Source organism: Eleutherodactylus coqui, chromosome 1 (genome assembly GCF_035609145.1).
Source record: "Eleutherodactylus coqui strain aEleCoq1 chromosome 1, aEleCoq1.hap1, whole genome shotgun sequence".
Classification (NCBI taxonomy): Eukaryota; Metazoa; Chordata; class Amphibia; order Anura; family Eleutherodactylidae; genus Eleutherodactylus; species Eleutherodactylus coqui.
Genome location: NC_089837.1, coordinates 384,073,340 through 384,099,196, shown reverse-complemented (window position 1 = coordinate 384,099,196; position 25,857 = coordinate 384,073,340). Strand labels below are relative to the sequence as shown.

General features: G+C 41.3%; 1 protein-coding gene across 1 annotated transcript in view; it reads left to right on the top strand.

The window, feature by feature from the left end:
* The first annotated feature begins 3,141 nt into the window (after positions 1-3,141).
* Positions 3,142-25,857, top strand: part of OCA2 (OCA2 melanosomal transmembrane protein) — a 277,343-nt gene continuing 254,627 nt past the window's right edge. Inside the window, exon 1 of the mRNA XM_066579296.1 lies at positions 3,142-3,290. The gene's annotated coding sequence lies outside the window, so the exon portion shown is untranslated. The remainder of the gene's footprint in view (positions 3,291-25,857) is intronic.

Sequence of the window (25,857 nt, the reverse complement as noted above, 5' to 3'; positions counted from 1 at the left end):
TTTCAGAAGCCTACAGGCACAAAATGCTTAGTATAACCATAACTCTTAAGTAAATATACTTAGACTATTATATCATGTGGCATGATCAGCTTAATGAATGTCCATTCCTATGTAGATATGCCTGTATTCGGCTGACAAACGATCAAACACTCTTTTGTCTGTGAATGGACAAACATGGAAATGAATGGCCACAGTGGTGATCATAAGAAATAAACAATTGTTTGTGCGACTGTTCATTTGGGTAATCCCCGTCCTGTGTATAGTTCTTTTAAATATGTTGTGATCGACTTGTTATATCATTGATTGGTGCTCCTATGGGTAATTGGTCTGCCTTTGTTAAAGGACCTTTAGCTTGGAGTAAATGTATATTGTTAAACATGCACCATATTTGCATGATAGCACATGACCAGGTCCAGAACAAGCTTTTTTATACCAGTGCTTACAGCACATGTGTGCTATGAAATAAAATTACTGCATGTGGTTCATCTGCTAGTAGAACATATTCTCTTGGAAAACAAATCTACTAGTAAATATGATCCACTCAAAGGAAAAAATTTAAAAAGTTTCCCCACACTCCGGGACCAGAAGAAATCATACACCAAATGGTCTATATGCTATAATAACATATAATAACAATTTTTATTGATATGACACATTGTATTACAACTATAGAGCTTTTCTAACTTTGAGCCTGCACTGTGCGAACCCGTTGTAGCGAGAAGGATGACGTCAGCTTAACCCTTTGCAATCCAATTTTGGATTCAGGGTTTCCTAGGGGGCTTCCTCTTTCTGCCATTATACAATGGTGCCATCTGCTGGTTAGAGCCAGCACTGTGGTATGGGACATGCTGGGGAGGCCCCCGACAACAGAGCAGCCAGTAATCTACAGTAAGAATACCCTGCTGGACATCTTCCGACATCAGAGCTATACAGCCTTCAATCAGAATATCTTAAGACGTCAGACAGTGAATTGGAAAGGGTTAATACAATGTTGGAGCACAAGCCGCGCTACCAATCTTTTTTTATGAATGAAACCAGAAAGTGGCGCACACGTTGCGTTCCAACCAGGTAGTCACGTGACTCACGTCAACTACCAATCACACAGCATAATGTCACCATCACCAGACCGGCGTTGGCAGCGATCACGGTAAGTGCTTTTGATTTACATATACTCATATGAATAGATGTATGTTTAATGTCTAAAAATCATTTTATACTTGAGAAAGGCGTAGTGTTGCGCCGAAATGCGTTGCATCAATAAAAATTGTTTTTATAACATATAGACCATTGGGTCTACGATTTCTTCTAGTCTCAGAGCGTGGGAATCTTTTTTACATTTTTTCCTTTGAGCGGATTTCTTCAGAAGCCCCAATAATCCAGCAGGCTATATTCCCCAGGATGCCTCCCCAGTCGTTTTTGGATCAGGGACTTAATAGAGGATGATTAGCATTCCTGGACAGTAGATGCTGGTGGATTGCCAAATACCCACAGTAATTCCACCGAGCACTAGGTGAGTGTAATCCAGTTTTTTCACTACTACTTACGATCTACACTAGTGCAAGGCGTTGATAGATGTCTATTTGTTTATTCTAGTAAATATGATGGTGCATTGACCCTTTCTGGGCTGACCATTGTATTCTGGCTTCAATTCTATATATAATAACATACACTGTGTAGCTCATATTGTTATTTATTAATTATTATTCATATACTGTAATTCAATGAATGACTTTTTAACATTAGGGATTGATTAAATATTGTATAAAATCTAGTTTACATGTCTGGTACTGTATTGGTAGTTTGAAAAGTCATTGTGCCAGTGACTGATGGAGGAGCATCCTTGTTGTGAGAGTGGTGCGCTAGGCAGGAAGGCCAATTATAAATGTCAATGTCACTATGAGTAGCATTTATGTTTACCAATTGTGCAGCCAATAGCATCAAATTTTACAGTGGCACAATTGATCAAGATCAGCTACAGTATTAAAGTTTATTGTTAACATATTTACACTCAGCAATTATCAAGATGATTGCTTACGAGTAAATTGTAATAAGTAGCCAAAATGTAAACTAGCCTTAACAGATTTTTTTTTTTACCAAAAAATGCTGAAAATCCAGGATGTTACCTCCGAAATCCAGAATGCTACCTTTGGACTGAAGCTGATAATGGCAATGTCTATTGATGTTCTCATTTCACATCTTAACAATCTTGACATTGACTCCCCATAATAGATTGCCTTCAAAAATATAATAAATGCATCCAACTTTGGATTGGTTTATCCCATAATGATTGTGTAAACTAATTGAGATTTCATTGTTAATGGCCATCATGGGGGCCGGAGTGAGCAGGCGGGAGCGGGTTGGAGAGAGAGATTTCCCCCCATTTCACCCCCGCCGCCTCCCCCCCAAGCTCCCCGCCGGCACCCCTGAATCTTTTCGGGCAAGCAGGCATGTACTCGAAAATACCCATACAAAGTTCCATGGGGAAACTATGAACAACGCCTTCCCCCAGAGAAAAAAACTGAAAAAAAACTCACTCCTTCAGCATGATTCATCTTGACAAAAACAGCACTAACCCCAAAAAGCCACTAGAACACCACAAAGACACTGGGTATGTAGCCATTCTTCTATTTTACTATTGACTTTCAACTAACATCTGTCTGCAACAATTTAGACCAATAAATGGTCAAAACTAAGTGACAAACTCTGCAAAGAAAAGGCCACAAAATGAAGTACTTACAACCAGCCTAAATGTTGTGTCTTAAGAAACAAGTGCATCTTACTACCACCTTTGTAGTTTACATGCGCAGCTCTTGTATTTTATATATAAACATTACAGTTGGCTACTAAAACTCTGTGTAAGCCCTTAGTTTACTTTTTAAATGTGTTCTTTTCTCACCCTACTAAATGCTACAAGATTACCTTCCTCCCCCTCATTGGAACACATTGTCTATAGCAGCTTGGGAAATGTATCACATGCTAGTAAACCTAGGAATTCCTGTCTTGAGCGTGGCTCTGGAAGTTATGTAGAATGTGATGGTCACTTTTTCTTGCTGCAGGCATATTAGTTGTTTGGGGCTGATCCCAATTATTCAGTGACCTATTCACTTTCTCTAAATCAAAGCTTCATTCAGAAAACACAACTCAGCCTGCTGCTCACATTGCTGAAAGGCACTGGGGAATGTTTTCTCCTTAAATCCACTTCTTTTCAATCTTCCCGACTCACTTTTTTCCAACTTCAGTCTTGTGCTTCCCTTTTTGGAAAAGTTTACATCCCAGGACCTACAGATACGGTAAGAGTGATTTACTGGACATGAGTGATATTATTACAGTATGCTTTCATCTTATTGGTACGTTTAAGATACAACACAATATAAATTGGACAAAGCAAATATCTCCCAGCATATGGACCTCTATAGCCTTTATTTTACAAAGTTAGAGATGTATTAATGAAACTTTTTGTACGGTATCTTTACGCGAACATCTTTAATTTGTTCAGTGATTATTAGCACTAGATTTCTTTTAGATTATATTATATTTTATATAAATGCTTTTAGGCTCTATGCAGGACTGTAGTCAATGTGATGTATGGGTTTTAAAAAAGTTTTTTTAAAATGAAATCTACATCTTCTAAAGTAATATAGAACTGGTTGTACTTCTATATTGCTTGTTTCATCATTTATGGGTCAGAAAGAAGACACGTATGACTGCTGCCATGAAAAATGTTACAGTTCTCACTCAGAGTAAGCTAAGCCTTGTAATAAAGGGATATTATGTTTCTAAAACAATGTCTTTCAATGTATTTGCGTATGAATCCTTTTTCCAGCCATTGTCACAAAGAAAAATTTGAAATACAATGACAGATGAGAAGTGAAAACAAAGCATTTTAACTGAATATTGGGAAGGTTTATTCATTATACTTTATTTAATTCATAGAAAAAGCATAGTGTCGCATATTTCACAGCCCCTCCTTGTTTCAAAATGCTGTTTGCTAAATCAGAGCGTAGAGTAATCCCCATTTTCCCCCATTAAAGCTTCCTGTGATTATGAAAGTTGTAAAACAGCTTGTCTTAAAGTAATCTCAGATTGTTGAGAGTTTGTAACAAGCCCGAAGTCCAAAGCAAGCTAAGGTCAGGTACAATGCAATTCAGGCAAAGTCAAGGGTACAACTGTAGGTCAGGGCTGTTGGCATTCAAGCAGGGTTGGGTTAAAAGTAGATAGACAGAGATCAAACGTAAAGCCCAAGTGGATAAGAAAAGTGACATTAAATCACAACATGGTGCAACACATAGATGTGGTAATATCACAAATAGTAGACTGTCAAATGCACTGAGTGGCTTCTGCAGAGGTCTGCCATTTCTATGTATAGTGTTATCGAAACTGAGTGGCAGGGAACCTTGGAAGGCAATATAATACGTAAAACAAAAGGAGGATAAAACAGGCTTGAGACAAGTGTAGGTGGGTAGGCGCCTGGCTGGAACACTGTAAAACTAGTAATTAGAAAAAGGAAAGAGAGCATCACCTTAAGTAATCTCATTTCCACATAAAGACTCTTCTTGATACTCCGAGAAGGCACAGGATTTCTTTTTAATATACTGTACCTCCCTCTCCACCATTGTCACCCACTCCTGCTTACTCCTATAATTGTGGTGCATATATAAGATGTATATGATGTATTGTAAATGGACACATTGTTAAAAGTTTTTGTAGGGATTGTATTATGAATTTGAAAGCCTGCTTTTCTGATGGTATGGGTTTGCATTAGTGCCTATTAGTGCCTTACACATCTTGAAAGGCAGTATCAATGCTGAGCAATATATAAAGGGTTTTAGAACAGCATACTGTATGCTCCCATTCAGACAACGTCTCTTTCAGGGAAGACCTTGCATATTTCAGCAAGACAATACTAAACCACATACTGTACCCATCACAACAGCATGGCTTTACAGAAGAAGAGTCTGTTACTGAAATCGCTGCCTGCAGTTCAGACCTTTCACAATAGAAAGCATTTGGAGAATTATGAAACAAAAAATCCAGCAAAGAAGACCCACGACTGTTGAGCAGGTAGTGTTCTACATCAGAAAAAATGGGACAACATTACTCTCCTAAAACTCCAGCTATTTGTCTCCTCACCTCCCCAATGTTTACAGACTGTCGTAAAAAGAAGAGGTGATGCTACACAATGGTAGACATGGCCCTGCTTTTTTGAGATGTGTTGCTGCCATCAATTTTTAAATGAGTTATTTTTAAAAAATGAAATTGGAAAAACATGTCTCACTTTCACCTTCCGATATGTGTTCTGTGTTCTATTGTGAATAAAATATGGTTATATGAGATTTCCAAACCATTACATGGTTTGTTTTTTTCTTTACCTTTCTTTACATTTTACACAGCATCACTGCTTTTTTGGAATTGGGGTTATATATAGCATATTTAGGACAGACCTGGTTTCTCACTTTTTGTAACATTCTTCGTCTTACTAATGGAGTTATTGGACTTCTCATGCTTGCCTGTTTACTATCACAGCATAGATTTTTAGGTATCTTACTGTATTCTGTCTAAGGACAACAATGGATAGAGGGGACACGTTGAGCATATATATATATATATATATATATATATATATCGATAGATAGATAGACAGATATTGATACATGTATCTATATTTATATCTATCTATATCTATATATATTAATATATCTATATATATAGATAGATATAATTTCTTATGATTTGATCTTAATTTTTCATGTACAAACCTATTTTACTACTCAACGTTACACTGAATCACCAGTGTGCCTAAGTATCCTCTGCTAGATCCCAGACTCTGAGACAATAATTGGCCACAAAGGTTCAGCAAAAGACAACTCCATTGGGAGCTGAAGCACAGGGTTGGACATATTTTCATCCCTGACTTGGGCACTGAATCTCTTTTAATCTAATATGGAAAAAGATCCTAAATTATTTTTATAGCATATTACATGCAGATTTTACTAAGTTAGGTTTATTAGAAACAGTTAATTTTGTCAAACTTTAGTACATTAAAGTTGTGCTTTTATTCCATTCTTTTGATTTGATCATTCATCAACTAAAATCTGATTCAGCTCCTGTGAAGAATGTATTTAAAAGGATTCTCTGGGACTGTTATATTCATGGGCTATCCTTATTATTATAGGCTATCAGTGTCTGATCATTGAGGAAATAACCTCTGAGAACCCTGCTTATCAGCACAATGAAGGGACTGTGGCATTCCTCCAGGAGTGTCCCCTTCATTGTGTACATAGGCACAGTGGCTTGTCTGAATGAACAGCTGTTCCTGTTACTGCAGCTTGTTCCATTCAAGGAAATTGCAACTTGCTACTTATTTTTTTTATAACCATTTTCTAATTTGTGCAGATCCATTGCCTTTTGTCACATTTAGTTGACTGGTCTTTGATGGTGGTGTTAATGGTGGATGACAAATGGGTTTTACTTGTGTATAATCTTAGATATGTACTCAAGGGGAATAGAACATCTTCAGAGCCAGCAATGGAATTTCTGAAGTCTATGAACAATCAAAAGATCTGTTGGTTGACCTGAAGAGGGCAGTATACATGAGATGTCCTCGCAAGCTGACAGATTTGGAGTAGTTTTGCAAGGATGATTGGGCGAAGATTGTCGCATCAAGATGTGATGCTGATAGCCACCTACCCAAAAAGATTGAATGCTGTCATAAAGTCAAAGGGTATATCCACATAATATTAGTTTTAGTGTGTGCATATTTATGCAACCACATTAGTTTAGCTTTCTTCTTAAAATTTTCCATCCTAAAAGACCTCCATTTGTTTTTCAATGGAATTGTACAGATAATGGCTCGTATTGAAAGTGGAAATAAATCAGAAATTATTCATCTTTGTCGTTTTTTTAACATGAGAAAAACATGTGTAAACTTTTTATATCCACTGTATGAAGCCTTGACATTCTACCTCTTCTTACTCATTTTCTTTGTATATCCTGTTGAATGTGGTTGGTTCATGCTTACCAACATCTTACCACAATTGCCAAGAACTTGATTATAGATGAGCAAATATACTCGCTAAAGGCAATTGCTCGAGCGAGCATTGCCTTTAGCGAGTAACTCCCCCGCTCGAGACTGAAGGTTCGGGTGCTGTCAGCGGGCATGGAGCTGCGGGGGAGAGCGGGGCGGTACGGAGGGGAGATCTCTCTCTCCCTTTCTCCGCCCCCACTGCCTCCTGCTGACAGCCGCTACTCACCGCTCCCACGCGCCGGCACCCGAACCTTCAGTCTCGAGCGGGGGAGATACTCGCTAAAGGCAATGCTCGCTCGAGCAATTGCCTTTAGCGAGTATACTCGCTCATCTCTAAACTTGATGCTTCTCTAGAAACACACTGAAATGCTACATAATGTAACTATTAGAGATGAGTGAGTATACTCGCTAAAGGCAATTGCTCGAGCGAGCATTGCCTTTAGCTAGTATCTCCCCCGCTCGAGACTGCAGGTTCGGGTGCCGGCGCGTGGGAGCGGTGAGTAGAGGCTGTCAGCAGGAGGGAGCGGGGGGAGAGAGGGAGAGAGAGATCTCCCCTCCGTTCCGCCCCGCTCTCCCCCTCAGCTCCGTGCCCGCTGCCGGCACCCGAACCTTCAGTCTCGAGCGGGGGAGTTACTCGCTAAAGGCAATGCTCGCTTGAGCAATTGCCTTTAGCAAGTATACTCGCTCATCTATAGTAACTATGTTTTTCTTTTTATAATCCCTAATTAACATCAGATTGCAGATATATTTATAAAAAGTGAGAGATTACTTTTTATTTAAGAATGTGAATGAATTGAAGAGTGTTTGGTTAATTAAAAAATGTTGTGTTAAAAAAAGAAATAAGAACATAGGACTATTGGCAAATTTGCTAATGAAGAAAATGTTGAAGATACTGCCTCATTGTTGGCTTTATCAAAGTGATAATAGGGATCTCTAGACTATGTCTTCAGATATTATCTGAACTTGTGATTCTTGATGTGCCTGTAATGCAGCTCCCGTGAATGTAGTCAGAGTGGGAAGATTGTGTAAGACGTTATAAATCCTGCAGGTCAGTGATTTCATAAACCTTCACTAGCTATATTGAGCATTTGTTGTAATGGTCTCAAAGTGAATCCACCAATGTAATACAGCTAAAATTGTTACAGAACTTTTTTGCGTATTATAATTTATTGAGCCAGTGGTTTAGGTTATATCACAAAGGCTTTCTTGCCAAATGGCAGACTCAGTTCTGCTACGTCGGTAAAATTTAACTCCATTTTGTTTTAGGTCCAAAAGTTTTCACTGATTAATTTCTTACTATAAATTTATAAAAACTGGAGCTCCATTATTCAATTTCAAATGTCTACATTTTCTACAGCTGCCAAAAATGGAGTTTCCAAGTTATTAATTTTATACAGTTTTGGACTTCCAACACCCAAAACTATATGAAATCAATATACTCACTCTGGTTCTGGGCATCCTCTTTGGTCAGTCCCATGCCACAGTGTCTGGCAGGTGATGTCACCTGTCCAGAAGGCTTGGTAACATCTTGTAAACATGTCATGTGGGCTTCCAATGCAAAAGCCCAAAGGCAGGTTTACGGGGAGGTCTCTGTCCAGCCTCCCATTGGTTAAAGTGGTCATGTGGATAAACAATCCACGTGACCAATGCAGCACTTGTAAAGAGAAGACTGGAGCCCAGTAAGCAGCGGCAGGACATCAGCAGTAGGTGCGTTTTGTGTTTTATTTTTTTACATACAATGTATCCCCCCAGTGCCACCAATGTTAGTGGCTTTCGGAAAACCCCTTTAAGTTTATTAAGTTCAGGGATTGTATAAATTTGTATATAGTTTGCTACTTCTAGTGGTGACTGCAGGTAGTTTGAATTTTAAGTTTTAACTCTGTGCCTATGTGACGAGAAATAGGGAACTTGAAACTCTATATCAGAAAAATCAAGACACACTTTGCTTCATAATGAAAAATAAAGATTCCTCAATTTTTGTGTATAAAGTGTAATGGGGTTACCTCAGGGCTAAACATGAAAGCAACCCTGTAGCTTCAGAACAAAATTCTGTTCCTGTAAGTGGCTTCCTTAAAGGCGTTAAAAGGTTGCTATTGTGACAGACAGAAGTTGTGCCAAAAACGATGCCAAATTTTGTTGCAGTAGAACTGAGTTTGCAGATTGTGGCTGCTGAGAGAAGGGAGAGGCAGCAGAAGCTATTGAGAGAAGAGTGCAGATCAAGGATTGAGAGCCGAGGGAGAGAAACTGTGCCACAACTCCAACCTGTTGGGGCATCAGAACTGCAACATAGATCCAAGGGAGCTGTAGTAGGAGCATGCTCCTGGATCTGGATAAGCCTGTAGTATCTACAACTTCCACACAACAAACTGTAAGTGAGGCTGGCTTCAATCTGAACACTAGGCAAATAGTTAATCAACAGGCCTGTTGTTTAGCAAGGCATGAAGGAATAGCAAACTGCCATTGCTCGCAGGATGGACTAAGTTGCATGCATACATAATTGAGTGGAGTTCGAAGTTGAGTTCTAATAGACTGTGGTCATAAAAATAGGGTGTTTACACTTTAAAGACAAACCGAGTGCAATGTTATGGAATTTGTATTTCCATTCAACAGGACTGATCTTCTAACAACATTATGAATACTGTTTTTTCCATATTGCTTTTTTTTGTTTTATACACAAAACACTACTAATTACTGTAATTAAGAGTTAGTTAGCAGTAGCTAGCATCCAGTTATTCCAGAAAAAGGAAGGTTAATTGCTTACTTGTATTCACTTGCATTTCTTTGTTCTTAAATAAATATTGTATATTTTGGTACTCCTTCTCCTGCATTATATCCTGAATCTGCTTTGCAATACTATCTCCCATGGCATCCTGGGACTAGAGGGTGAGGGGATTTTATTAACTGCAGTTGTTCTTTGCTGTCTCTCTGATCTGCTGGTTCCGGGTCTTGTTATTAGTCATTCAAGATGGCCAACAAAATCTTCAGAATATCTAATCCTTACAATGTACTGGTAGTGTTAGACAACTAATGCACTATACCTGCTCTATGATTGGCCAGAACTGCTCATGGGATCACCACTGGCCAATCAGAGAGCAGTGCAGAGTGTACATTAGATAATTAGAAAATTATTGCAGCCATGTTGGACAGCTGAAAACATGGCTGAAACCCAGCAGATCAGAGAGGCAGCAGAGAAGAATAACAGAATCATAGAATCACAGAGTTGGAAGGGACCTCCAGGGTCATCGGGTCCAACCCCCTGCTTGGTGCAGGATTTATTAAATCATCCCAGGCAGATGTCTGTCCAGCCTCTATTTGAAATGTATTAAAGTGGTGTCTGCACTCCAAAGAGGAAGGGTAATAGTGAGTGATAAATAATTTAGAGTAAAAAAAAGTATGGACTCACCTGGTGTGGGGCCTGTCAGGTGACAGGACACCAACCCTATGGTCCAGGTAGGCAATCGTAATAGAACACAGGCATATGATCCATTCAAGGGAAGTAACCGGGAGACTGTCAATGGAAATACCCGGGGTTGTGGGACCTCGGTTGTAGACAGTAAGACAGTCACCAAGTGAAGAAGAAATTCGCAGGGTGAGAAAAAAATCCAGTGCTGCTATATGCCATGTAGAGTGATCATAAAATATATATGGATGCAGAATTTCTTCACTGGGGGGACTAAGGTCTCCACAAGTCGGGGGGAGGTCTGCGGTCTGGTGGTCTCCACAAATCCAGGTCTGCGGTCAGAATGTAGTCTGATGCTGTAGATCTTTTTTTCAATATTTTAATTCCAGACACATAGTAGGAGAAGAGACATAATATATACAATGCATTTCAAAGGTTACAACCTTCTTTTTCAAGATACTGGATTTTTTTCTCACCCTGTGAATTTCTTGTTCACTTTGTGATTATCTTACAGCCTCTGTTTGTAGACTTCCATTGAAGGAGAACTCACCACCTCCTGTGGTAACCTGTTCTACTCATTGATCACCCTCACTCTCAGAAAGTTTTTCTAATATCTAATTTGTGTCTCCTCCCTCTCAGTTTCATTTCATTGCTTCTAGTCTTTCCTTGTGAAGCAATGAGATGAGACTGAAAGGTAATATACTGCAGGTAATATAAGCTCCTCTTGTCCCGGGTTGCTTTAAAGGAGATATCTAACTTAGACAACCCCTTTTTTATATGCCTTTAGGTATATAGAGTAGTTTAATTGCAACTGGTCTGATGGGCATTTCAGTTGCAAGACTGGTCCAAGTTCTCTCCCTCTCTATCAGCACAAATCATGGCCCTTGGCTATCTCCCTCGATCTGGTGACTCCCTGCGGTCCACCCACTGCGCATGCACAACACTTCTGCAATCACAGTGGCATTCCTTGTGGCCTACTGAACTTGTTAAGGTCACATGCAATAATTCCAAATTTTTGGGTCATAAATTAGGCGATGAGAATATTTGGAAGATAAAGGCTGAAAACAGCCATCAGTGGAGATCCCTGACAGATCTGAACTACATACAGTGATATGTAGAAGCAGGAAAAGCCAAACAGTACAACATTTTTCACAAAATCCTGTTACAAAAATGTTTCAGTCCAAAATAGATGCAGATTAAATTGCCGTGTAGGCACTTTCTGATAAATAAGTGGGTTTTGGGTTGCAGTTTGCGCACTCGATCTCTAAAATGTTCGCCAAGGTGATAGGCCTTCCTAAAAAGATGTGTTTTTAGGGCCCACTGAAAACTGTCAATATTGATGATTGCCTGGAATAGCTCATTCTAGAGAACATTCTAGAGAATCTTGGTATACATTTTGGAAATGGGAGTGAAAGTTTAAAGGGGTTGTCTCACGCCGAAACGTTTTTTTTTTTATTCAATAGGCCCCCCCGTTCGGTGCGAGACAAACCCAAGGGATGGGTTAAAAAAAAAAAAGTTTATTACTTATCCGAATCCCCGCGCTGCAGCGACTTCTTTCTTCCTTTACCAAGATGGCCGCCGGGATCTTCACCCACGATGCACCGCGGGTCTTCTCCCATGGTGCACCGTGGGCTCTGTGTGGTCCATTGCCGATTCCAGCCTCCTGATTGGCTGGAATCGGCACACGTGACGGGGCGGAGCTACGAGGACCAGCTCTCCGGCACAAGCGGCCCCATTCACCAGGGAGAAGACTGGACTGCGCAAGCGCATCTAAAAACACCAGAAGACAGCGAATTTAGACAGATCCATGGCGACGGGGACGCTAGCAACGGAACAGGTAAGTGAATAACTTCTGTATGGCTCATAATTAATGCACAATGTATATTACAAAGTGCATTAATATGGCCATACAGAAGTGCTGAACCCCACTTGATTTCACGAGACAACCCCTTTAAGATAATGGAGGAACATAGTTTAGAATCATTGGCAGAAAGAAGAGCACACGTAGGTTGGTAAACAGTGATGAGAGAAGAGATATAGGGGCCACTAGTTGTAGTTGCTAATAACAGCTTGGACATATGCAGAGAGCCCGGAGGTTTGTATGTACTCTAAGCAACCTAAAAGAACAATCCAACCAAAACTGCAAGCCTGCGGGGATAGTACATACCTGGGTATTCCTATGTGAGATATTTATAGTATGTACTCTGATCCCCTGTTTGACAGAGAGGGGCAGATGGGGTGAAGACATGGCAACACATGCATGCCGCTCTCTCAGTATATATGTGAAGGTCTTATAGGCTGCAATTCCACTTTTTGGACATCCTCCTTTGGAGAGAACCTGAAAACAGCAAAACTTTTTCCTACAGTGTATTTTGCACATGATGCCAGATATTGCTAGTTTTATTATGGCCCAGCCAGTCTACCACTGATATGAAGACATAATAACAATGCATGAAGTTTTTACTGATATCTAAATTTCACGTGACAACAAGGCTGCCTGCACACGGGCGGATTTGCATTGCGGAATCAGAGTGGGGGTCCGCCTCCAAATTTTGCAGCAAATACAGCCCATAGCAAGCTATGGCAAATCACAATTTCATCTCCAGAAACTAAAATTGATTGCGCTTCTGTGCAGACTCCGCACGGATGGCTTCCATTGAAGTCAATAGAGGCCATCCAATCTGTGGCCCTTCCCCAATGACACTGTGGAAAGGTTGTGGATTCTGCATCCTCGCTAGACGATGGTGCGGGCAAAGCAGTGATTAAAAAAAAAAATCTGTACTGCTTATGTCTGACGGCAAAAAGACTTCCACACGGATGCTAGCCGGGCATAGGGTTGGATTCCGCTGCGGGATTCCGCATGCGGTATCCGACCTGCCCGTGTGCAGGCGGCCTAACATATACAAATTTTAATATGTCAGTGTTTCTACATTTCAAGTTTTTGCACTTATACAATACATACTAAGTAAATATGCTGTTCTTTAAAGTGCTGCTATCACTTCACACAACTTCTCATATAACAAAAAACATCTCAGAAGTTGGCACTCGTGAGGTTCTGTAAACTGCAATCTAGATACTTGCTAGACTGGAGAAGCTGGTACAGCTGAGCTCCCACTTGGCATCAAGGGAGCCTGATTGGCCTTAAAGGGTAATAGTATTTGTCAGAATGCAGTAGCACCTTTGTGTTAGAAATTGGTGCCATCGTACCATCCATACTTCAACCAATGAAGATTCTAGTGATATGAAATTACAAATTCCCTTTTCAGCATATAACTATAGTTGAGCTACTGTGTAAGCCTTAAGTCACTTTCACATGAAAACATTTTGGTCAGTACTATTTAGCCATATTTGAAAGTCAAAACCAGGAGCTGCTCTAATGGGAGAGATATGAATGCAGTATTTCAGTTATACTTCTTCACTGTTCACGTTCCCCTCCTGGTTGTCGCGTATAAATAGATATGCACAATATGAACCAAAATATACAAGTGTAAAAGTAGCATAACTGCGCTTTAAAATGTGAGGGACTATATAGTTATAGACGTACTGTACTAGCGTCACAGCTGCCCAAGAGCAGGAACGGAACAATATTCGCCTTTTTATTTGTATTTTTTTTATAATTATAGGCAATTAAAGTGTATGCTTTTCAAAGCTCTTGGTACAAGTAACAATGAAGGTAATGAGCTCATAGCAAGATATCTTAAATTAATGCAATTTTAAAACATGACTCATGTGGGCTTTTAAGGTCTTTTCAGAAGCAAACAAACAAGCTAAAGTGGCACTTGATTAAATGACAAACTGTGTTCAAACTTTTCTATATAACTGCCCTATGTTTCTTAAAAAAGTTTGAGCATGGGTGCCTAGCTATACCGTGTTAACCTCATCCAGTTATGGCATTGTCTGGAATAGAAGAGGAAGTTATCATTTCATATTAAAGTTAGTACTGATCTTGAGACTCTTCAGATACCTAAAAATACATTAGCGAACAATGTCTCTGGATGACAAAGGTTCTTCAGAGAAGGCTGGACTAAAATATCCCAACAATGATGTAAAGGGCTAGTATCAAATATGAACCTTTTGATTGCAATTCTTGTAGTTAAAGGTGGAGCAATCATTTATTCTGTTTAAGAGTGGGGCATTAATGTTTCACTGGCCAATAAGGCTGCTAAGAAACAAGAGAAATGTAAAAAGTCACTCCATGGGGCAGTATCTACCAACCCACATCATAGGCTTCTCACCCAGCCAAGCTAGCAACTTACTGCACACTGATAAGGGGCATAAACTCTGAAACAGTCTGTATGCGCGTAGTTTAACTTTTCCTTCTGGAGAAGACTCTGACTTTGGCTTATGCTTCCAGTCATTGTTACAAGGCTTGCTAACAGGTCTAATATTGACTGGCAGAAATACTACCTTCTAATACCGTGATGGCGAACCTATGACACACGTGTCAGCACTGACAAGCTAACACGCGGCTGCTCACCCCGTTAGTGAATACTGGCAGGGGCCGTGGCTTCCCTGCTGGTATTCACTAACCAGCACTATTAGCAGCACTGATCCTGGCGCACACTGTGATGTCAGTGTGCAGCCGGGATCCTCCCCCCTCCCCCGACGTCTCCTATTTGTTGGTTCCGCGAAAGCGTCCTGGGGAGGAGGCGCCGGAGATCATCTCTGCTAGCGGCGCTCCGGGCACAGGCCTAGCGGAGCTTTCAGGAGGTAAGTACGTGGGTTATGGGGGGGCACTATCACTGCTGTGGGGCTGGTGTGGGGGTCAGTCACTGCTGGGGGGCCACTGTGGGGGTCAGTCACTGCTGGGGACCCGGTGTGGGGATCAGTCACTGCTGGGGGCCCACTGTGGGGGTCAGTCACTGCTGGAGGGCCCGCTGTGGGGGTCAGTCACTGCTGGGGCCCGCTGTGGGGGTCAGTCACTGCGGGAGGGCCCGCTGTGGGGGTCAGTCACTGCTGGGGGCCCGCTGTGGGGGTCAGTCACTGCGGGAGGGCCCGCTGTGGGGGTCAGTCACTGCGGGAGGGCCCGCTGTGGGGGTCAGTCACTGCTGGGGGCCCGCTGTGGGGGTCAGTCACTGCGGGAGGGCCCGCTGTGGGGGTCAGTCACTGCTGGGGGGGCCATTGTGGGGGTCAGTCGCTGCTGGGTAGCTGCTGTGGGGGTCAGTCACTGCTGGGGGTCTGCTGTGGGGGTCAGTCACTGCTGGAGGCCCGCTGTGGGGGTCAGTCAATGCTGGGGGCCTGCTGTGGGGGTCAGTCACTGCTGAGGGCACGCTGTGGGGGTGCTGTCACTGCTGAGGGCAGCTGTGGGCTCATGATTACTGAGATAAGTAAGGGGGAGGCTGGGAGAGATGAGGGGCTGTGCTATGGGTGTTTTGGGTTTATTAAATACAGTTATACATTACAATTATACATTTTTGTTATTTAAATAATAAATATCGCTAATTTATGTTTTTTTTTCTCAAAGTGACACACCACGTGAGTTATGCTCGCTTTTTTGGCGAATTTTGACACACCGAGCTCAAAAGGTTGCCCATCACTGTTCTAATAGGTGGCACTGTAGAGGCATTGTTTCATCTTCTCATTTCTATAAATTATACAAAACTTTATGCATGGCCATATAAGTTTCCTCACACCTCCTAGCTGCTCTCCCTAAGGAGAAACCATACCCTTCCTTGTGTTCTTCATCTCCGCAGAGAACATGGCAGTGGCGGAGAGGTAAGTTTATTTATTTATTTTTACATTAAAATGATTACTTTTCAGGGAAGGGCTTATGTTTAAAGCCCTTCCCTGAAAAACAATTCAGGGGTGCCGGCAGACCATTGTTTTCAAGGAAGGAGAGGATAAAATTAATTTGAGCACCCGTACATCGAGCAGGCTAATGCTCGAATGAGCATCAAGCTCGGACGAGCATGCTCGCTCATCTCTAATGATTACTCAAAAAAAATCGTAGCACACATGAGCAGTGTATTTTATTACATACAATACATATATGTTGTGATATACTGCAAAGAACTGCATGCGTTGCTCACTATGGCCACCTGTACACGACCAGGTTGGATTCCACATGCAGAGTCCGACCCTGTGCCTGGCCAGTGACCCCGTGTACCTGTCTGGATTCTTCTTTATTCTCTACTGCAGATGTGCCAGCCGTCGCACTGGCACACATGCGCAGTACAGATTATGCTGTGCCGTCACTAGGCGATGACAATGATGATTGTGGAGGGCTGCAGATCGGACGGATTTCATTGACTTCAATGGAAGCCAACCGCACGGAATCCGGCTAGAAATAGAGCATGCTGCAATTTTTCCTCCACGAGCGGGCTGGAAAAAACGCTTTTCCATAGCATGCTATGGAAGGTATTTGCTGCAAATCCAACCAGGTGATTACACTTTCAATTACAGTTAAAAAATACTGTAGGTGTGCCAATGTATATGTGGTGCCCCAGCGCCCACCCACACATGAGGCCTGTGCTGAGGATCTGGGAGGGTAGAGTTTGCACTTGTCATGGTGTCTCTTACCAGACTCCTCCCCTGAGGGACGCACTCAACCTTGGCCCAAGTACCGCTAAGCCTCTTCCAGGCAATGCTGGGACAGCGATTACCTGTAAACGTGTGATGGACTGTAGACTTGTCACGTGTGACACCGCCGTTCCTTACACACAGGTATGATCCTCGGCGGAGAAATGTAGTAATTCCACACACACAAATAACTTTAGTACCTCAGTCTCTGGGAACGGACAGGGGATGGAAAAACTTTACTTGTAACTTGACAGCGTACAGCTTCATACACATCAGTGCAGGTAGGACAGTAGACTTGAGATCAGGGAGGAGACATAGGATGACACTGGTCATGCACTTGAGAAAGACCCACTGTCAGGTCGAAACGTTGTGCGTTTTACTGGATTTTCTGCACTTAATAAAGAGGCATCTGCTGATGCACTTTTAAAAGGAAAATTTAACCACCTCCGGCGCTGCTCATTACTTTCTTATGAACTGACACTGGTCCTACAGTCCACATTATCTGTAAGGTACCACTCCTGGAAGGGGAACACTCCGGAGAAGGATGGGGGTAGGATCACTCCACAGACACTCACTCAGAACTTGAATCGCTGCATGGCAGACTCATCTCTCGACTCAGCTCTCACTCTCAGATGAAGGTTCCTAGGATAGGGACATCAGGATACCTTTCCTCAGCCTCCAATCTCTTCACCACATGAGGGTTAAAGGTACCCCCATGTGGCCGGCACACTCACTCCTCTCACTACCGTTGAAGATCCTGGACTGGACTCTTTCACCACACCAAAATCACTCACATTTATAGGCTACAGACATCTATACACATATTGATACTTTTCCAGACATATCCCAGCCACATTCAGACATAAACCTCTCATATACTGCAACTGTGCAATACACATAACAGCAGACAAGACAGTTTGCACAGTGCATCTACATTGAAGACATGACATATATGACATTTATGGAGGGGCCAGAAATATAAACTTCGGGCCACTACACATACAGTCCCAAATGTATGCTAAAAAGACCATCTCTTGGCATATGTCAAGCCCATAATATCTTATGGCTAAAATTGTTGTATACCTCTATGGGCATTTCCCAACCTACACCCCAAACATACCATAGGAAAAAATAAACTGTGAACAAAGCCTTAATTAATTTTTTTTGTTTCCTCTCTGTACCACTTATCATTTGTTGGCACCCTCCTCTGTAATCCTGCTTTCCTATTTACTACAAGGAAATGCAAGTGTGCTTGCATTCTGTCGGTTTGCTAATTACTGCAGAGACTCTGAAAAGTCTGTGGATATCTTCTGCACTGGAAACTTAAAAATTTAATGACTTTAAACTTTACTATCTGAACACAAGTAAATTGCTTCATTTACTAAACTTCCAACTAATCTTATGACAGCAAGGACTGATAAATGGAATGTGGCTACAACACACGGGTTTCTGTTTTTTTTAAGTGTCGGAATGTGATGATAATTTCTTTCATTACCGTGATCTCAGGGTAAAGAAAGAAATGGCAAGCATTGTTGATTATATAAACTACAAATAATTTGGTTGTGTTAGTGCTTCTCAGAAGCTCCTTGGTAATCAAAACATAGGAAGCGATAATTATGCAGCGGCTTACGTGAATGTATTCAATTTAGCATTAATGGGTAAGAAGTTGTACTCAGCAGCTCATCTCAAGCTATACAGCTAGGCAGAAAAGATTCTTGTATATATCTTATTAAAATTTCATGAGTCTGTGTATCAAAGCAAATGTGGGACATGACTAACTCCAGATGTATCAGTGAGAAAGTCTTACTTAAATTGTACTTTTTTTATTTGATGCAAAGTTTATATTAGTAGGACTGTAGTCTAATCCATTCTGATCACTGCAATTATAAAACTTTCCAGTGTGTGGCTACAAGAATGAATATGTTTTAGTGGATCTTTGCCCAGAAAATAAAAACTTACATATGCTCAGTAATATTCATGTTCTCTTAATCTGCACAGAATTTACATTTTCGGGCAGTGGTTTATGCTTCAGAGCTGCTCTTCATTCTCTTAATAGCCATGAAGTTCTAGCAATATTCATCCATTTTGGTCGGTACAGAAAACTGGCTTTTGTCACCTAATAATAGAAGCTCTTGCAATCATGCCTCCTTGCCGTTTGCGTTCGGTGATAAACTATAACAAATATATGTTGCATGAACATAAGAAATAAGCGAATAACTAGAGATCTTTAAACAACATATGCATTGACATTTGCTGTATTCAAAATTGCAACACCTCTTAGGGTGCTTTCACTCAGAGTTCAAAATTCTGCCCCTGCAAATTCCGTACCAAAGTCAGCATTTCATATCCATGAATTTTGATACGGATTTGCATCGGAATTACTGCATATTTTGCCATAGGGGAATTTTACGCCCCATGTGAAAACATCATTAGAATTTTGTACAAACTGAAGCGTACCTATCATTTCATTAAATACTAAAATAAACACATGGGCTTGTACCGCTTACTAGATTGTATAGTAATGTGATTTGGGGCACATACCTGTGTTGCTTTGCTGAAAAAATGCCCCAAAACTATACTGTTATAATAAATACACTCATTTCCAGTAGGCAGTAACCCTGTCTCAGAGGTCTGCCAGGACTATGCATGCTACCACTTCCATTCCCTTAGTTGCCTTCTCCATTTGACAATGGCAGCACTACCCTGATCTGAGTCCCCTATTCGCTTCACTGCATAGAGAGAGGGCTGTAGTATTGGGACCAGCATAACACAGCTTTCTGGCAGACACAGTGCAGCATCCCATAGGGAGACCCTGAACACCTGACATATGTGGGGAGTTGGGAGGGTAAAGTGATGGCTTGTCACGGCAGCACTTACCAAACTCTTTCCTGGAGGGAGCACACGCAGCCAAGGCCAGAGTGTCACTGCAGGCCACTGGGGACACCCCTAGGATAGGGAGATGCCCAATAAACAGGATAACAGGGGTTGTAGTTGTCACGGGTGACACCACCATTCCTTCACACACTGGTAGGTGCAGAATAAATGCAGCCACAAACAGTTCTTGAGTACCACGGGTCTCTAGGAATGGTTGGTACTATTGTATTATGTCTCCACCACAAGTATGGGCGAAGACGTAGTTAAGGCTGTATCCGCCCACTGTACATCCACAAGATGGTGATTGGCTGCCTACAGGAAGGTCCTAGCAGCGTGGAGATGTAGTTACAGCTGGGATGGAGGTTTAGGGTTAGGGTTAGTTTTAGTGTTAGGCTTACATTATTAGCTGTAAATGCTTCCAGTGAGAGCTAATAATGTAAGCCTAACACTGAAACTAACCCTAACCCTAATCCCAGGCATAACTTTATCCCCATGCTGATAGCCTCCTATCACTCACCCCCTGCCTCCTCCTGTCACTGGCCCAGCCGGCGCTGTAGCAGTTAACCGCTGCTGGCTCCTCTCAATCACCCACTGCTGCCTCCTGTCACTGGCCCTGCTGGCGCTGTAGTGGTTAACCACTACAGGCTCCTGTTACTCACCCTGGGCAAGCAAACTTCTTTGTGCCGTAGCTCAGTGGTGAGTCGCAGGACCTGAGGGGGAGTGAGCTACTTCTTCATGCCATAGCAGAGTGGTGAGTCACAGGACCTGAGGGGAAGTGAGGCGTGCAGCCAATCACGGACTGATTTCTATGCAATCCCTGAACAGAACAGTGCAAAGTGCTTCACTATTTCCATTCTGACCTCTTCTGGCTGCTGCATTCATGCATACTGGGTAAACGGTGGTGGGGGCCAGAACAGAAGTAGTTGTGGGTCCCAGAGGTGGGACCCGCATCTATCACACTTTTAGAAAAATCCTGATGTGGTACAGTTTGTTATCAAAACAACTCAAGCCCTCATATCCATGCAATATGTACATCTACATGGCTATACCTCACACTCACTCATCATCATCACCATTGCATCCACAACAAACTTCATGCCTTACATCATTTACATCCACACAAGTGGTGCAAAGCTGCCCCGCTCAAATACACAAGCCTACATCGTAAAATGTACACTTTTTCATCAATTACCTGCTGAGGTTCTGCGTTGACGGTTTCATGAAATAGCAAAAACTTGATTTAACAAATTCCAAATGTAAGTCCTGTGAAATCATGATACATCCTCAAATATATTAAAAAAAAGTAGCGTCGAGCTGCGCAAGCAGTAACAATGAAACAGCAAAGGGACCTCCATGTTGGTTTGCCCTGGGTATTTCCTGTATTCAAAATAGCTGACATCTTTGCATTATAACTATTATTCCTAAATCCACTGAATGCATGTCCTGAGCATGGACTTTTATATATAAAGATTACAGTCGCTGTCCTGGAATGATGTCTCTACTAATTTTCTATATGTTGCATTTCAATACATTGTAGATCCCAGTTAATTTAGTAATAGCTGATATAATTGAAACAGATGTACGTGAGCCACGTTTTCATTTGGAACAATTCTGATTGTAATTCCTGATATGTAGTATTATGAGATGCATTATGTAATATTTGACCTGTATTTTTATGTAACACTAAACATAGTGCAGAAGATTTATTACAAATTGTTATATAATTGTTATAAAGGATTTTCATATTAACCAATCGGGTTGGCGCTTTCATTTAAATAGGAGCCTCTGAAAAATGAGAACTGGATGTGATTGGTTACAATGGTCAGCTGCTCTGCTAGTTCTTTCTCTGCCAGTGGTGCCTTGAAGTGGCAATTGGGGTTGGTTTAGGAGGTGTAGCTCTGAGAATAGATGTGGAGGCATTTATATATAAAAAATATTGATATTAATCCTTTTATGCTTCCCTAATTGAGGCTATTAAACACAAGCTACTCATAATTGTGGTTCCCCAAAGTCAGGGATTGGCTATTCGAGGTATATACTGTAACACTGATGTAGAATTTGATATGGTCATAAGGGTACTTTAGAACATTGAACATTTGCACAGTTTTTTATTCACTTCCTCTAAATTTCCCATCCACTGCTCTGATCGCTGGATACAGTTTCATTTCCTTAATAGCACTAATAAGTAATTTGCAAGGAATTATGAATGGTCTTTGCTAAGGAGCATGTCATAGTAGGTCAAAGACATTATGAACTTAGAAGCATGAAATAAATCTTTTGGACTTTTAGTCTCTAAAAGGATACTTTGACCATTAAACCCATTAAATCAATTTTAACGAAAACATAAACACAATCATCCATGGTTAATTGGAATTTCATGGATATGGGTTAAATCCTCTGTGCCAGATCTTTCAGTTGTGGCCAGTATATGCTTATTTCTTAATATTCTGCTCTTGTTTCATACATTCTTTGTAAGAAAATAAAAAGATTATGTCCTATTTAAAGGTTATGTGCAACCAGTTCTTTTATTGCTAAAATGAATCTAAAATAAAAAGTGAATAGCCTTTGAAGATAGATTGATATAACATTAGAGTTTTGATTAATAAATCACTTTGTCTTTGCACCTACTTTGCAGGTCTGTGTGTCTCCATGGTGACAGACTACAAACAAACCCTGTGTAGTCTGATCCTGTAGTCCTAATCCCTTTTATTTGACTCTTACTTTTTTTCTAATGTACATTGGATAGATTAGCAAGAAGTAGAAGACAGATATACAACATCATGACTGCAGGGTCATACTACAAAAATTAGAATCAAGGACATTTGGAGAGATGCGTCATTTTTCTATTGTTAAATGTATTGGAGAGATACCAAAAAATGGTTGCAATGGTGCACATAGGCTTAAAAGGAAACTACATCTAGAAATGAGTAAACAAGATAATCTTGCCCCCATTGTTTGTCAGCCTTCCACATCTTCTCCATGCTCTCACAGCAAACAGTGTTGTAGAAATCCCACAGAGAACGCGTGTTAATCTCCCGCTGATCTGTTCCTTTTTGAACTCGCAGATAGATGAGGAGGAGGCTTGGCCAAAAGGGTGAGACTTAAAATTCATCTGCAGATATACTATTGTGAGGACAAGGTTGGAGGACAACTATTCCCCTAGAACACATAGAGTAGATATATTTTAGTATTTCTCAGTTTAGAATGCAGTTCAAGACAAAATATGAATGAAAGAAAAATATTATTATAAAGGATAAATTCCTGAAATTGGTTTGTTTTTTTGTATTTTTTTAATTTTTCTTTTAGGAAGTAACAGGTTTAAGACTTACATTACGCCATCCAAGATATAGTAGGTAAAGTTAATATAATGGAATATGTGAGTCACTCAGAGTCAGCTGAGTGACTTTCTATTAGGTAAATGAGAACATCTTGGACTCCATTAGCCATGAACACATATTTCTCTGTGATCTCTTATGATCAGCATAGCTGGGGTTTCAAATTACACTGCAAACTATCAGGAGGTTAAGGCCTTGTGTCCACTAGGAAATTCGGGCCCGCGCGGATTCTCCATGCAGAATCCCGCAGCGGGACCCTCCTTTCCCGGGGACATGAAGCCTGAAAATAGAATTTTCTTACCTGTCCGGAGGCTGCGGGTTCCTGTCCGTCGCGGCCGGATCTTCTTTCTCTGTGCCTGGCGGATATGCTCGGCACACCGGCAGCGTGCCGCGCACTCTTTTTTTTTTTTCCTCTCTGAACTCCAGCTTTCCCGTGCTCCCGTGCCGGAGAGCAGAAATTCAGCTGCGGGTGTACCGCGGGACCAGACAGCTTCCATTGGCTTCTATGGAAGCCTGCGGGAGACCCGCAGAAAATGGAGCATGCTGCGTTTTCTCTCACGTGCGGGAGAAAATGCAAATCCATTAAAATGCCACCCGCGGGTGCAAATTACAATTTAATTGCCCGCGGATGGCTAATGGATCCCTATGGGCAAAATCGAATGCGGATTCCGCTGCGGAATCCGCAATTCAATTTTGCCAGTGGACATGAGGCCTAACACACGCAAGAGCTATTCTTCAAAGTTTCACTCCACCAGCATTTTAATTTGTTGCAAAAAAAATGACCAGCAAAATAAAGATAATAATTATGGATTTGATGCTTTTTTGTCACATCAGTTTACTTAGCACCTTGCATATCTTTTTTAGTGCATTTTATGTATTTTTAGCCATTCTTTTTGTAGCTTGCATGTATCAAAGTACACTATAAGCTGCTTCATTTCATTCAGTCTCAATCTTGGCAGCTAGCTGCCTGCTAAGTTAGTTTCCAGCTCCTCTCCTGAATGCTCATCTGAGCCCAAATCTAATTAAACAAAATCAAAAGCAAATCAGAATTGCAGCTTCTAAAGAACTGTAGCTTTTTGTTGAATCACAAGCCTATGTCATACGTAAAGCCTTGGCTACTTAAATTCTTTAGTTTAGTTATGTGGCATGGCTTATGACAAACCCTAGATTGTCATCTGCTGCGATGCCTATGGTTTAAATTGGACACCAGGTATGTGAAACTGTCCAGTGGATCATATTACTATTAGAACTTCCCTTTCTCATTGAGTTCTGTTAGAGCAGTGGTGTCCAACCTGTTAGCATCTCTGGGCACATTTGAAGAAAAGTTATTTTGGGCCAGAAACTTCTTGGCGGCAACCTGCACAAAAACACATTAAAATTCCACACAAAGATTTTGTCTATTGACAAGACTAAATCCATGGGTGGGTTCACGGCAAAAACCGGGGTAGTTTTAAGAGTCGGAATTCGCACATGTGAAAATTCCTCCGCCTGAACATAGCCTTAGGATCCTAATAATCAATATTCACCTGAGACAGAGACAGGCAGCACTGAACTAATGACTTCTATATTAATGCAGCAAGGGTGGCTAACCTGGCTAGCCTACTAAGTACTGCCTGTATTGGGTTGTCTACTTATTAAGGAGCAGGAAAAGATGCTCACCGCTGCTCCATTGAGTACATCCTGATGCTTCCAGGCTGCTCTGGAGGCAGAACTACTAAGAACTGGACTAATGAGCAGTCAGCTGTCTTAGACTCGGCCAGCATACCTCCCTATTGACTCTTCTCTTAGCAGCTAAACTGTCAGTGCCCACTCCTGGTTATTCCTCCTTCCATGCCCGTGTCTCCATATTTCCTTACCTCACAGTCACATACAGTAGTAGTTGGGTAGCCAGGCCGCTGCGATTTTTATACACAGGGCTGGCCACATACAGTTAAGCTGTCACCGGCCCTGTGTATAATGAAGTGCATGGTTCAGCCCCGGAGGAATTTACCTGGTCCACTAAACAGTCAAGGTTAGACACCCCTGTGTTAGAGTAATCAGCAATGAGTGAAGTAACAAATTAGTCAGGCAGAGAACTGGGAACCAAGGTATCTTACAGTATACAGACACATGTAAAAATGTCATGTGTTAAAAACATTTTTATTTGCAGTTTTAGCATAATTGGTAAGACTTTTTTCTGTAACATTTTGTACATTCAGTTTTCAAAAACAAAAATGAAATGAGTGAAATCTTTTACACATTTCTTCTTCGTATTTATACCTTGTAGTGGTTACAATTTGGGACAGTCTATTTAGATCCCCACTATTTTTGTTTTATAGAGCACATTCAGTTTTCCAAGTGTTTTGGAAGTCCCACAAAGAAACTTCTGTAGAAAATGCCTGCAAAAACAGCATCTCTATTACATTTGCGCATCTCACATTAGAAGACACAATATTTGTCTGTAATGAATAAAAATAAATATGTAGCATCAAAATGTATTAAATCGTCCATAATGGACCACTGGAGAAATGGGATCACTATCCCTAAAAACATGGGTTTGGAGGTCCCTGGCTAAAATCAGGACGATCGCCCTGACGAGGATAGCGCCGTATCATATACCTTGTGGCTGTAGCCTGTCCCTAGATGGAATATAAGAACGGATATATATAGCAGATGGCAAAGCTAACATAACTAGCAAAGGCATAGACACAGGAGACTACCCGCTC